Below are 14696 nucleotides of genomic sequence, written 5' to 3'. Positions count from 1 at the left end.
AGATAATCAGAAAGAAAGGAAAATGAAACATAAAATGTCTCTACTGTTCCGCTGTTTTAACCAAAACTATCGTATTTGGTATAACAAATCTCAAGTGTAAATTATTTCCATAATTCTTGTGGAGTCCATCCATCCAAGTTTTACCCTCAGGGACATTTCACGCTCCTTATAACAAGAACAATTTTAAAAACTATAGTATTTTCGTATTTGGTCAGAGATCCATCCATTCGCATGTTTTTATCTTCCTAATACAAATACAGTGGAATCCGGTTAATTGGGCCACTTTGGTCCACGTAAAGAGTTAAAAAGGTTTGTTCTTTAAGATTGGTCCAAAATAAACGTCTGCCCCGCTTAACCGGAATATACTGTATACGCCGGTCACAGCGGCCGGGCGGTCTGAGGCGTGGGCCTTGTGAACTTCGACACTGGGACCGTGGGTTCGAATCCCACTCAAGGCATGGATGTCTGTCTGTGTTGCGCTGTCCTGAGTACAGGTGACGGGCTGATCACTCGTCCAAGAGGACTCCCACCAAACGTATAACAGATCAAGAAACCTCCAAAAGAGGCGGCCGAGACCCACAAAAAAATAAAAAAATAAAATGCATATATACAGAGAGATGATTATTTAGAAATCAACAAACAGTTTCCCTAGTTGTAATAAGTTCGGTTCAGGCTTCGACTTCAAATGAGACATTACATTCTGTTTACACGAGTGACGGCCATCCAAGACAGGAAATTACTCTTAACATATTATTAACAAACAATATAGTGGTGAAATTATCTAATGAGCTACGTGTGAACTTGTTGCCAATTCAGAGTTTCGTTATATCTCTTCAAAGACATTCATACATTACGATGCCGCCATTTCTTGTCTACTGCGACAGACCCTTTCGAAAGTTTTCAATATAAAAGGCGAGGAATGCTACCCCTTCACAGATACTAATAAACGTAAAGCTGTCCTTGGTGCTGCATGATATGAAGACTGGTAGAATATTGAAGGCGTAGCTCAAGGAATGATCAACCTTAGCAGCAGATGGAGGTGAGGTGAGGTGAGTGACCAGCCTGGGGCCCCGACTTAACTACGACATTTGTCTTAAGGGTTTGAACGGATGGCTCTCTACTGCCGGGATTGATATTTAATTGCCCTGCGACGGGCTGATCACTTGTCCAAGGAGTCCTGCAAAATGTCGAAACTGATCAACAATTTCATAAGTAATTCTGAATTGGAACAGGCCACATGGGCCTAATCCGTAAGAGTATTAAGAAGAATAGCTTTTAACTTCCGGAAGATTGTCTTCAGTTTCTAAACCACTCATTGGGAATGCGTACTTGACCAGCTGGTTCAAGAGCACGTCAACATTTTAACTTGGTGCAACAATCAGTTTCCTTTCTGGATTAAAAAGAACAACTCCTTGACCTACAGTTATTATTAACAGATACACCTGGGTGAGCTTAGACATTTCGACTAGTCTTTAACTATCAGTCCACCCATAATTATAATTCTGCAGCACAGTTCACCGACCTCCAAACCAGGTCTCGGTTATCTAAATGAATAATTCTCATTCCGAGGAAACCTCGTTAATTTCTGAGTGAATTCATCTTGACTACACAACACTTCACCCACAGATTTCCTAGATTTCTTCGCATTTCGAAGATTCTTTTATCGATTTTCAGTTGAAGCGAGAATAAAGGATTTGAAATGAACACATTTCTGCGGTTTATTTTCTGAAATCATCTCACCATCAACACTTAAACAGTGACTCATTTATTTCCAAACTGGAGGCTAACGTACACAATACAAAAGCATACGGAAACAAGAAGTACTAACGTAGGCCTAAGAGCGAAAAGCGTGCGCTAGAAATGATATAATAAATTACCGAGGATTTATAGTATGTCGTAATAGAATGTATAATGATCGCTTCTGCTAGTTTCTCTCGAAACAAATATCAGAGCATGAAAGTACTTTACTTTTAGATATGGCATATTGATTTTCCCGTAACCACAGAAATTCACCACAAGTCACTTTAAAATATACAGATACAACAGCATTATAATTAACTCAAAATGATTTAAAACTTCAGCAAGTTACATTTATTAAATGAAAATTACAGTTCAAATACGCCACTTAATCATGAATCACGAATATTCACACAGATACAGCACAATATAATATGCAGAATTATATATTTTTGTGTACCATGGCTAAAAGATATGCACGCCAGTGGATATAAACATTTTTATGAAACAAGGTGTGAAGACGTGGGCTGGATCATTCTAAATCAACATAACATCTTGTCAATACCATAGGGAATATTCAAGTTTCGTAAAAAGGGGGGGGAGGGGACATCCGGACAAGCTGAGCTGGGCTTCTCAAGGACTGCTAAGTGAAGTTATTTACATCAAAATCCATAATAACTTGTTTCTGCAAGATACCCTAAACTGATAAGTGCTTTCGCAATAGGTAAGGCACGCATTTAACCGAAATCTGGAACGGGTCACACACGATTTTCGTCATCCAGTTACCTGCTAGTTCACCAAAAACGTTTATTTCACTGGGGAAAACAGATTTTTTTTTGTTTATTATACTTATAACACAGGAAGTTTATGTACAAGAAATTAATATTTGATGAGGGGTCATATTTTTACCTCAGAATCTGAACACTAAGTCAAGCCGGATAGAACATTTTGCTGTTTTGCAGGACACATCTTGCAGACAGCTAACATCGACGAGTGTGACACGAAACTTTCAAAAACAATCACCAATACTGTATTCCTCCGCATGAAAACCGCCTTTATTTCTCTGGAACTACGTTTACAGGTGACTGGTTACCAATTCTCGAGCACGCCAATGCGATCTGAATTATAACTGCGATGAAGGGGTAACTTCAAACACAGCCACGAAATTTCCACGTGGAGTCGCTAATTATTTCTTCAGGCGACGAGTTCATAGGCTAAAGGTGAAAACTGTCTCATACCGAGACTTTCATGTCCTTTCCCAGTAGGCAAGATCGGTTTTCATTAAAACTGAGAAAATTTGGGGGGGAAAAACACTCAAGTTTTAAGCAAAATTTCCTTAAAGTTTGGAATGGCTTCTTACAATAATTAGGCTATGGGCTGGAAGGCTAGCGTTCGATTTCCGGCAAGGCACGATTAATTTCTTTGAGACAACGTCAGTTCTGGTTTTGTGCATGGCTGGTTGCGCTCTACATGTTAAGTCGGCTATGTAGAGGCGAGCGAAATAAATATTATAATTTGTTCCTGTCTCAAACAAAAAACGTTTCTCCACTGCAAAGCTCAATTGGTCTGGAACAGTAAATGCTGTTTAGGGCAATCGTATGAAACCCACGAATACACTCTGTGACAGAATGCACAGTTGAGGGGTGATAGCCTAAATCAACTGGTAAGAATATGCAGTTAAAACTGTGTTTCAAAGGATGAACAGATTTATATAAAAAATTTCATCAAGCCCAAATTCGTAGAAACACCAACTGCTAACGTTTACCTCCACCACTTCGTGCAAAATTCGTCTGGAGACTATCCAGCTATTCCCCCAGGATAAGGCGGTCGAAGCGTGAAACTTGCCACGCTCTCCATCTAGCGCAGTTAACATTATAACATCGAACTTTACTCCCATGCCCCGAAACGTCATCATGGCTAAGTATTTGGGCGAATGAACAAGTTTATTTCTTTCTTATATTCCACAAATTTCACCTGAAATACTTTTCTTTCATTTTGTAAATATTAATGAGGAAAACATTTTCATTTGAGCATTCTGGTAGACTTGGTTAGACAAAATTATTTAAAAACGGATTACACACGGTGTCCCAACACCGTAGAACGTGCACAGAAATCCTAACAGTAAAACGCTTCATGTTCTGATGTAAATGAAGATAATTTGTGTCGTAAGTACGTTTTCCAACATTTCCTTTTCTCAATTAACTATATGCGGCCGCTACGTTGCTAAATTTCCCACCAAGTTCCTACCAACGGAGTGAAAGTTCTGATACTGGCTGTGCACTCGCCGTAATGTGAAATATCTTGCATTATTCCACATTCAAATACGTTTCAGGTCACTGGTGACAGATTAAGATAAGTTTTGTAGGGTTGTTATCACATGAAGATTGTTACTGTTGAATCTACTAAGCATAACTAAATGAAGAAAGTGGCGAGAAATGACGGCATCAGATTTTTGTATTTTTGTGCCTAAGTACCTGTTCACAATAATGTAATGTTGTCGCACGGTGACATAACCTACTCCTTTTGCTTGCTGATGCGAGTTGCTCACCAATGCACTCCTGAATACACGAGCTATCCCAGAACATAAACATGAACCAATGCATAGTAAAAAGTGAGAAGCTATATATATAACTTACCATAACAGACGTGAAATTCTCAACGCACGACCAGGTAATTCATAAATTCCTGCAAGACTTTTTAATCACAAAACACACATGCACCACGGTTTACTATCTGTAAACCCACACGTCAGTCGACTTAAAATCCACCTTCCACTCACATAATACTTCTAAATAATATATTCAATGTTGTAATGGCTGCTGCATGGTACGCAAACGTTAAGAGTCTGGGTTATTTAAAAGTTATAAAACTTGGAAATCTGCCGTAGTAGCACACGCCATACACACGGAACGGTTGTTCTCTGGTCACGAATTCTTAGTTAAAACTCCAACATAACTGCATGTAACAATATCAAGCCGTTTGATGTAGACAAACTTATTTCTCCTCCAAATTCACTGTCTGAGCGTAGCCTACACACAGCTCTTGGGCGAAGCATACGCTAAACACAACCCACCTCCAGGAGGTCTCGAGACGCACTGTAGCGTTGACTTCGACTCTGCACAAGCCAGAGCGCTCCCGCCAGGCCAAAGCACTAAACTCAGACAGACAAAACATTCCCGCCGAAGAGGTCACTGCAGTCGCGCGCTGTCTACAACTATTCTTACACTTGAAAGAGCTTACCATATATATATATAAATAACGTAAGTTTCCGTTGTATTTAAAAAAAAAAATATTGATAAAGTTGGTTAGTTAAGTACTAGCAAATTTCGAATAACATTCCAGCCTTCTCTATTCAATTTTCTGTAACTTTGCTTCTACAATGAAAATCAGTCTACCTTGTAATAAGTTCCAAAGTTTAATCTGAAACATATACCAATATAATACAACTGAACCTGAAGTGTTCTAATCTAACATTTATATTTCCATTAAATTACAGTCAACTTACTTTAGGTTATCTGTTGTGTTTAAATACTTGTGTTTTTATTTTGTGTAATATGTGTGCTTTATGGTTTTGTAATTTTATGAGTTGTTTTATTTTGAGCGTGGTGTGTTATTTTGTGTGATGTGTGTTGTTTTGTTTGTGTCTTATTGTAGCACTACTCCCACCGGGTATAAACCCATTTGCAGTTAATAATAATAATAATAAAAAAGTGGTGAATAGATGGTATAATAATAATAATAAAATTTTCTGGTAAGTAATTTTGATGAACATTAGTATTTCCTCAACATAGTTTTTATTATTTAACCGGTTACATTCTGGACGACCAGTGTTCGACTAATTCCCAGCAGGGTTGCTGGAAGTATTCACCGCGACCAGAACGTCTTTTGTATCCACGCGGCCTGCAAACTAACACCGAGTACTTTATCCGCGAGAAAATGTTGGCTCTACCGTAAAGCTGAAAATACGTCACTAAATAACTTAAGAATCGACCGCGTAATTTCTATGAAGCAAAATCTAAATAAAATACGATTCCTAATAACCAGGACTGCAACTGCAATAACGTATAAATCAGCCACACTCAGTGGGTGTGTGTGTAATTTATAAAATCCCTCATCAAAATTTCAGTAATTAAATTTATTATAGTCATGCAATTTTTATCCGTATGCCGGAAACATTGTTCAGAAACGCTCGACTACACGCAAAGAAAAACTTTCTGTAGATTAAGGGCTTACAATCATAATTCTGCTGGCTGTATTTGTTGATGGTAACTGGTAATTATAAATTTGTTCCTCCAGTCCAGCACGATGCTATTAAGGCGTAAGGGGGGCGTGGATGTAAAGTGCCACTGATACTCAATCTTAGAGCTGTATTCCAGTCTCTTTGCCTCCCAAAATCTCTAACTACCAGCTGTGTCCGGTGGTTGAAAGGCGAAAACACCGACGTTTCGAGAACCATCGTCTTCGTCCTCAGGGCAGCTCGGTCACACAAATAATAATAATAATAATTTCATAAAATAAAATTATATAATACATGTGGCACTTAATAAAAACAATATGGATCCCGAAATAGCTGCTGCCCTATGTGCCTTAGGGACAAGGTCTGTCTCGGGTACATGGAAGTACATACCCCATAAAGTGGTGAAGAGATTGGATAATAATAATAATAATAATAATAATAATAATAATGACACCAGTGTCTCAGGAATCTTGGACTCGGACTCACAGGCATGAAACTTACGTGGGCTGTTTAACACAAAAATTGCTTTTCTCTTAATTACAATTATTTAATTTTTGTCATAATGTAATTGACCAGTCCTTCCTTAACATAAAAACACCTTAGTTCGTGCTTTGTTTCCGTGACTTATCTGTGCAGGCCTGCACGAAGTGCACGATACTGAATGCGCAGTGGAGGAAGCATCTATGAGTCCGACGTTCGCAGTTTCAAATCTAATTAATTTGGGCATTGGAGCGGTGTGTATTGAAACTTGTGGAGTGAATGTAATTTTAAGTTCGTATCTGCACCATGTCTGTACATACATTTTCTTAAGATGCAGTAAGAATATTTGTCTGGAATTAAAAGAGAAAACACGTAAGTAAATAACATAAATGATTGTGCTCCTTTATCACACTAGAGATATAATAATGAATTAGTTCTGATATTCACGGAATTGAAAATGGCTGTCTTCTGGGCTATTGCGCCGAGTAGTCTGTCGGTAAACTTCTACCAGACTACACGGCGCAACAACCCAGAAGACAGCCATCTTCAGACTCACCGCCGTGAAAACCTGAGCTCTTACTAAATACGAAATTACTATACAGAAATATGAGACGTCAATAATGTTTTCGGGATTGTAAATTATTCACCATTAACGGTTTTAAATAAATATCGTAAAAGCGCTTCGGAAACGCAATTAAATTAAGCAATAGGTCTATATTTATGATAGAAGTATGTTGTGTTTATACATGTTACTCTTCAGTTAAGAATGTTTTATCTTATCTTCCGCTTTGAATTGAAGAACGGAAAGAATATTTCTGGGAAGAATTTCAGATGCCTCATTCAATATGATGAGGTCAATAAGAATTATAAAGATGGCCTATATTAATAATTATACAATTTAGTGATTCATTATTCACAGAAATTTTACTAGCACGCAATACAACTGTGTTAAATTAATAATCTAACCGAGTTATCGTTGCCGGGCACCTACTATGTAAGAAGCAGGCGAATAGTAGCCAAAAACACTTAACTGGGTTCCATAAACTGTAAGAGTATGTCCCAAAAGTCACGCAAATGGAAGACGTAAAGGTAAATATGTTGATAGTGTGATAGGGGAATTTCAATTTGCTGCGCCCTGTGGCAACACTGGACTCCAGTCACCACAAGTCGGTAATTTCACACAGCTTCTTCGTATTCGTTACCTTTAGGGCAGCGTATTTATTGTTGAAGAAATTATTTTCGAAAGCTATCTTTTGAAGTAGATAAACAGATGTATCAGGTGTACTTTCCTTACACTTATTTTCCAAATAAGTTCACTAAAAAGGGTCCTTCTTCACAGAGTTTCTACAAATGTGTTGAAACTGGCTGAGTGGTCTACAACAAGCAGGGGTACACATTCGACATGTATTTAAATTGTATAATTATAATATTACATAGATAGATAGTTCCTGTAACTCCTAAGTGGAGCAGGCCCTCCTTTCAGAGGTTTCATAGTCTTTAAAGCGTGGATTTAAGAGTAGTGAGTGACCAGCCCACTAGCAGTGAAGCAGTGAAGCAATAATTATAACCTTAATATTTAAATATAATCTAATATGTATTTACATGACAGTAAACTTTGACTTGTCTGACTTGGGACACTGTTTATAACACGTTGAAAAATGGAATACAAGACCATATCGGTTCGAACTTGTGGTATTAAGGCGATTGGTTGTTTAGTACGGAGTGTACCATTTAAAACGGAATCCAAAAACAATCACGTTGCGGTACAAAAACGAAATCAGGGGTAGGTCGACCTCTGCGTAACAGACTGTCCCAACATCCTCCTCACCTTGACACTTGATTCAAGGTCATCCATGTTGCTAGGCCACTACTCATGACAGTTGCGCTAAACCTGTACAAATGCAAATATTCACGAGAAAAAAGTGGGTTCTCTTTCGTATATTACTTTATTCTTGTCTTTTACAAGTGATCATAGATCGACAAAACTGTTGAAATTACGACCGTAGCGATTTCAAGTAGTGTGTCATCTGTAACAACGGGATGTGGCCGTAAGAATGCAATTGGATCATCGTTTTGTGCGTGAAGTGTCCATGTGTACTAGTTAGGGTTCCGTTTCAAATGGAAAATTCTGTATGTTAAATTGTTATAAAACTTTTTATTCCTACTTCATTCGTTCATTTTTTTTACAGTTACAGATAATTCCAATAAGACAGAACACAAACTCTTTATTTCATTGAATTGTAAAGCAAGTTTCTGAATTGGGGTCTAATAACAAGCTCCTCTGTTTCGACCTTGGATCGATGACTACTGCAGAGTCGATTTAATGAGCAGACTCTACTGTTAGAAGCGGCTTTAAATTGATTGTGAAGACACAGAACATTTTCCGACATCTTGGAGAAAACTTTGGCTCGAAGCTTTACTATGATTGTTCTCTGTGTAATTTAGTGACAATGAAGTTGCCGTTAAGACAGTGTTTATTATTATTAATTGCTTTCTACCATAATTTTAAATCTTCTGTATTTAGAGATATAACGATTAAAATGTACGAACTACGGGTGGACAGTTTGTCGCTTAAATCTCAGCAACATTTAGACGAAAGCTCTAGCGCCTTACGGTAAGTTCGTATAATTTCATCTGTTGGTTAGCATGCTTGTAAAACTGGTCCATGATTATAAGGGAAGGAGGTAGAATGACGATGCCAGGGTGCTAATGAGAATATTTTGTCCGAAAACAAGAAAAGTACCAGGACAAGGGAAACAACAGGAATTTCATAATTCGTAATCTTTACGTACCGGTACTACACTATTTGAACATTTCAGTCGAGTATAATAACGTTGGTGTAACTTGTAGTCCAAATGGGGCAAATGATAAATACGTATTTACACGAGGGTCGTTGAGAAATGATTCGGACTCGCCTGGAATACAGGCAGAAAGGCTAAGGCAGCTTCAAAATCACATTCCAAATATACACCACTGAAGTCAATGCATTGTCACCAGATTTCTGGAAACTTCCTGGTGGATGCGGTGAAACGGTGTTTCGGGACAGTACACTCGTCGTCGTTCTTGGGGGGGGGGGGGGAATTTTGAGAATCGCGCGGCGTCTTCCATTGTGTGCTCGCAGATGGATCCATTAATCTTGTAAAATTACATTTGTAAGACACCACTTCTGAGGAAAACGTAGTAACAATTATGACATTATAATGGGTATTAATACTTGAAGGTTTATGTCTTCTGGGTTGTTGTGCTGTGTAGTATTCATCGCCCTGATGACGGAGGCAGTATGACCTCTGAAACGTTGGTAAACATCTACAAGACTACACAGCGCAACAACCCAGAAGAGAGAAACCTTCATACTCACTGCTGTGAAATCTTACACGGTATTAATACTTGTGTGAGTGTGAGGACTGAATTCAATTCAGTCATGATGGGATTCTGCAGCGAGATTTTTAAACATGGCGAAGAAATATCGGGTTATATTGAACAGGAAATTTCTTGATAAGACGTACAATTGTTAAGTCCACATGGAAGACTCTGCAACAAGGTGCTAGTGGAATTATGTAGCAATTATTTATTTATTTAATTTCACAATTTCTCAATAGGAAATAGGGTTTTGTTCGGAATTAAACAAAATAATTTCACTTTATCCATTTTGCAAGTGTCTCTAACATACCCGCGGTTCAGTGAACATAATGAAAATAACAGGACTTACCACACTGATAAAAATTTATTTTCAGAAATAATTTCTTTTTAGACTGTCGCAGGCGAGGGGTACTCGTTTTTAAGAACAGCAAATTCTGTATTGCTCATATCTAAACTTGTAATAATCTAGTGCTGTATCTGTGTGTAATGTCATAAAAGCTAGGAGCTACACCACAGTGAACCCTATCTTAATAGATGCTTTCCTTAACAGATCTATTTATGGTTTAATCCCTTTTGATAAACTGTGGAATTTTGATTGACTTCCCGGCCACAAAGAGGAGAGTATTATGGGATATGGGATATAACAAGTTAAGAAACAAAGGAATAAGTCAGTGAAGGTTAAAATAAAGAAAGGATGAAAGAAAGAAAAGGGGAAGCAGAACAGAAAAATGAATAAGGAGAAAAATTGCTTTAATGGGAACAAACGTAGATATAGAATTACTGAAAAATAGCGGAAAATTTTGTTACCTGATCCAGAAGCCTTACCTGAGCGCCATCCATTACACAAACAGTTAAACCGAACTAGAATCAAACACAGATCCATAAAGCAGAAGACTTGTCAACCAGCAACTTCAAGACGTCAATATTTTTGTATTTATTTTGCAAGTAAACAGCAAAATTTTGCGTCATTTTTTCGGATTCGTATTTGTTGTATTCCCAAATAGAACTCTTAAAAAGCACGAAATGCGTAACAAGTTCTTTGAAAGTAATTTGTAACATTGAAAGTGGAGCATTTTGCCCACTGCCTTCACATTTCGTTTCGTTAGCTGATAAGCCAAGGCATGGAAGGCAGAGACAAAGCTAGAATCGATATTTTAAAGTAGAGTTGATTACATAGTATATCTAGACATTGAGAAATACGCCTTCCTTCCTGACATTAGACAAGCTGATTTATTGCAGAATATGGACTATTCAAAAGAACTAATAGCCGAGAAGAAATCTTTAGAGTGAGGGCGAGGCTTCTTGTCGTTGACTTCCGATGTTTGGTGTGATCTCATTTACAACGTTCTGTGTATAGTACAATGAAAGCAAAATAAACACCTGTCACTGAACGTACCCACAAAAGCAATGCACAAAACGCGTTTGTCAGTTCTTATTCGCCTCTGATCTGTGACTTACAATTTAACTTTAAATCAAACGTCACTCTTTCTGTTCACTGATTATTATGTTATTTTACAATGCTGTTTACTTCATAGGTAAAAGTGTCAAGTAAGATGGATAAGGATTTTGAGGAAAAGGGGTATGGCTTATTTTAAGGTTCTATCGCGGCACTCACCTTGAGAAAGCGAAAAAAGTACGAAAATCCCAAGAGGTAGAGAATCATTTCCGAATATTTGTGTACATGATCATCTCTGTCCTAACCTGATATTTTAGAATGTAAACAGACATGAGAAAATAATAAAGACGAAAGTTCAACCCTTGTTTTAAATAAATTATAACTCTGAAGCTGTGTATGTTCTATCCAAAAAAAAACCCTTCTGTTAAAAGTGAAATTCCTCTGATTCCAGAAAGAATAATTTATGAGAGACAGCAAAAGTTTGTAGTTCATCTTGTGTGAGAATATTCCAAATGCGGTCGATGTTACACTATCATTATTGATTACCGAGTCAGTTGTCGTATCGATATGAATTCAGGCCTGTATTCTAGATGCACCAGGTATTATTTCGAATACGTTTCTTTTCTGACTTAGGTTTTTCATAGTTTTCCACAGTCATTCCAGGCGAATGCCGGTTTAGTACCTTGAAATAGATTATTGCTGTTCTCTTTCAAATTCTCACCCACACAGCATTCATTATAGTTATCTGTCCCACTTTATCTCTGCAGCTAAAAAAGCGTATATAGCTTGGAAATGTATGCATTTTTAATTGTCTCTCATTTTTCTTCATGGTAATTTTTACGAAGAATTAGATGTACTGTTGATACAATTAATCAGCAGTAGACATTTCCCTGCATAAATACATTACATTCTACCCATAATTAAGCTGAATGACACTAGAGATCTTACCATATACACAGGGATAAATTATAAGATAATAAACTATGTTGAGGTTGTCTGAGACCAGAGTGCTAAAGAGAATATTTGAATCTATCAGGGAATAAAAAACAACTGGCATACTGGGAACTACCCGTTCTTCAAGTGCCTGAGCACTGCGGTTCCCAACTTATCGTTAGTTTGATCTATGGACATTTTGGTAGGACTCCTTGGATGAGTGATCGGCCTGTCGCAAGGCCTCTATCTATACACAGGACAGCACAACACAGAAAAACGCGGACAAATATCCATGGCTTGAGTTGGATTCGAACCCACGGTCCCAGCGACCGCGCGGCCACTGCGGACCCCATAAAAAACAACAGACAGGAGAAAATTGTATTATGAGGAACCCCGTATTTTTCACACTTCAACATATATTACGAAAAGGGATCAAGAAGGATAGAATTGATGGAACACATAGTACCCATAGAAAAAATGATAAATGTACACAGATATTTTATCGGGAAAACTGAAAAAACGGTACCAATTCGAAATCGGACTTGGAAATAAGATGTGTAAGTCTCGGAGTGCGGACGAGAAAATGTTTCGGCATGTCAGGCGAGGTTTAGTAATCAAAACCAGAAGCTGACCTTGCCGTGGTGGATTTAAGCCTAAGAACAGAAAATTATGGCGGACGAATCAATCGCTGGATCACCAGAACTTTATTTCGTGAACTTAAAGTGCCTGAATTATCAATGCAACGTGACATTACATAGGAAGAAACTGTAGCTGAAGTCGCCATAGGTACTTGTATCCTTATGGTGAATTACAGGAGGGAAAGCAGTTTGAGTAGAAATAAAAAACAAGGCCTCTTATTACTGCAACTGTTCACTGATACTTCTGCTATTGTTGCAACCACTACTACTACGACTATTGATGATAATAGTCTGAAATACATGTTCATTTTGTAACAAATTAAATAGTTTATTCGGCTATAATTCGATCATGTACCATCATCTGCGCGTGAGTCCAGCATTCTCTTGGCCATGAGGTAAATTACATATTGTAATTTAATAATAAGTTTTCTTTGTTTAAGTAGGACACCAGTAACACAAGACATGTAACTCTGGAAGTCAGCAATAGGGAAGCTGACTAGTCTTTATGAGTTCTGACCACAACGTGTTATTTCTATAACCTTAACATTAACCGTTATGACATCAACCTACTTACAGTCCAGACCTCCAATACCAAGTTTAATCAAACTACTTTGAATAGTTTTGGGGATGACACACGTTGATTCTTGGGTGGTTAAACAACGCTATTTCAACTACATGAGGTATGTAGCTTCAAATAATAGAATAACGGTGAATACTAAAATAAAGGAAATGTGCAAGACAGCGGTCGTAGCTTATTTTAAGACACTATTTCAATATTTGATCGGCGCAACTGTTAAATCCATGGAAACCTCAGTAAGAAAAGCCTATTTCTGGGAAGAAACCTGAACACACAATTCCCAGAATAAAGAAAAGTATCTCTAATCACTTTGTCACAAATGCACACTTCAAAACTAGGAAACCTTCGTACAGGCGGCCAAGACCCTAACCGCGTTGTAGAGCCACTGATGATGATGATCTTCGCCCAACTGTCCCAAGTGGTAAAATTTTTGTTCTGACACTCTTAATTGTCTTTATGTAATCGTCCTTAAATACTAACTATTGTAGGAATGCTCGCTGAGTCGCCGTAACGTAATTTTTTCTGTTGTTCGTCACTTAATTTTCTTTATTTTCAGTAGTCGTTCTCAGAAACCTATGGCCATGGTCTCCCTTCGTTGACAGATTCTGAATTATCGTGACGATGTGCTACACTTAGTAAACGCTAACGGATAATGGCAATCCACCTGCCTATATAATACATGATTCGTATTTGCAGACAGTAACATCACATAATTAAAGACACCTACAGATATAATTACGCAGTGCTTAGCATATAAAGCGATTAAATTAACAAGTGTGGACTTCACTAGTGTTTATGCACTGACAGTCCTCGAGCCGCTGCTGGTATAATGCAACATTGAAGTCGATCCACAAATTCTAGTTACTGTTATACACATAATTTATCACAGCTGAAAAAATTACTAGACCCAATTTTTCAACTAAAGCCATTAACGTTTGTATTAAATATCATTCTATTCTTTTTTAAGGAAGTCTCTCCAGCAAAGTTTGATCGAACTTCGCAGATGTGCGGTTGGCACTACTGCTTCGTAGTTCTACTCGGAAAGTTCTGAATTCGAATATACTGAATGAGGTCTTTCATGCTTTCCTCAAATAATCGTTGGTAATACTGGGATAGTACATTCTGAGTTAATTATACAGTTGTATTTTAATACTGCACATAACACGAAACCATCGAATTTAACTTATGTCAAAAAGTAATGAATTCTTTTTTAATATTCACCTACATGTTCCGGCCTAAATGGTATTCTCTGTGTGTAAATATGCATACATATAGCCTATTTAAACATACGTAGTGTTGATATACTATACCTGACTGTTAGTTCTTACAAAGATATCT

The 14696-nt window shown here is 37.6% G+C and overlaps 1 protein-coding gene across 8 annotated transcripts in view; it reads right to left on the bottom strand.

The window, feature by feature from the left end:
- Positions 1–4862, bottom strand: part of LOC110835243 (semaphorin-1A) — a 422598-nt gene extending 417736 nt beyond the window's left edge. For 7 of the 8 annotated variants that reach the window (XM_087343592.1, XM_087343596.1, XM_087343595.1 and 4 more), the window contains exon 1: positions 4374–4861. The gene's annotated coding sequence lies outside the window, so the exon portion shown is untranslated. Of the gene's footprint in view, positions 1–4373 lie in introns of all 8 variants that reach the window. The other variant, XR_015533825.1, reaches the window with a different exon arrangement.
- Positions 4863–14696: the final 9834 nt, after the last annotated feature.

The sequence above is a fragment of the Zootermopsis nevadensis genome, unplaced genomic scaffold (assembly GCF_977971745.1).
Source record: "Zootermopsis nevadensis isolate Lab colony 2312 unplaced genomic scaffold, Znev_1.0 Znev_ptg000006l, whole genome shotgun sequence".
Classification (NCBI taxonomy): domain Eukaryota; kingdom Metazoa; phylum Arthropoda; class Insecta; order Blattodea; family Termopsidae; genus Zootermopsis; species Zootermopsis nevadensis.
The sequence above is the reverse complement of the archived record's forward strand: the minus strand, read 5'-3'. Positions and strand labels throughout refer to the sequence as shown.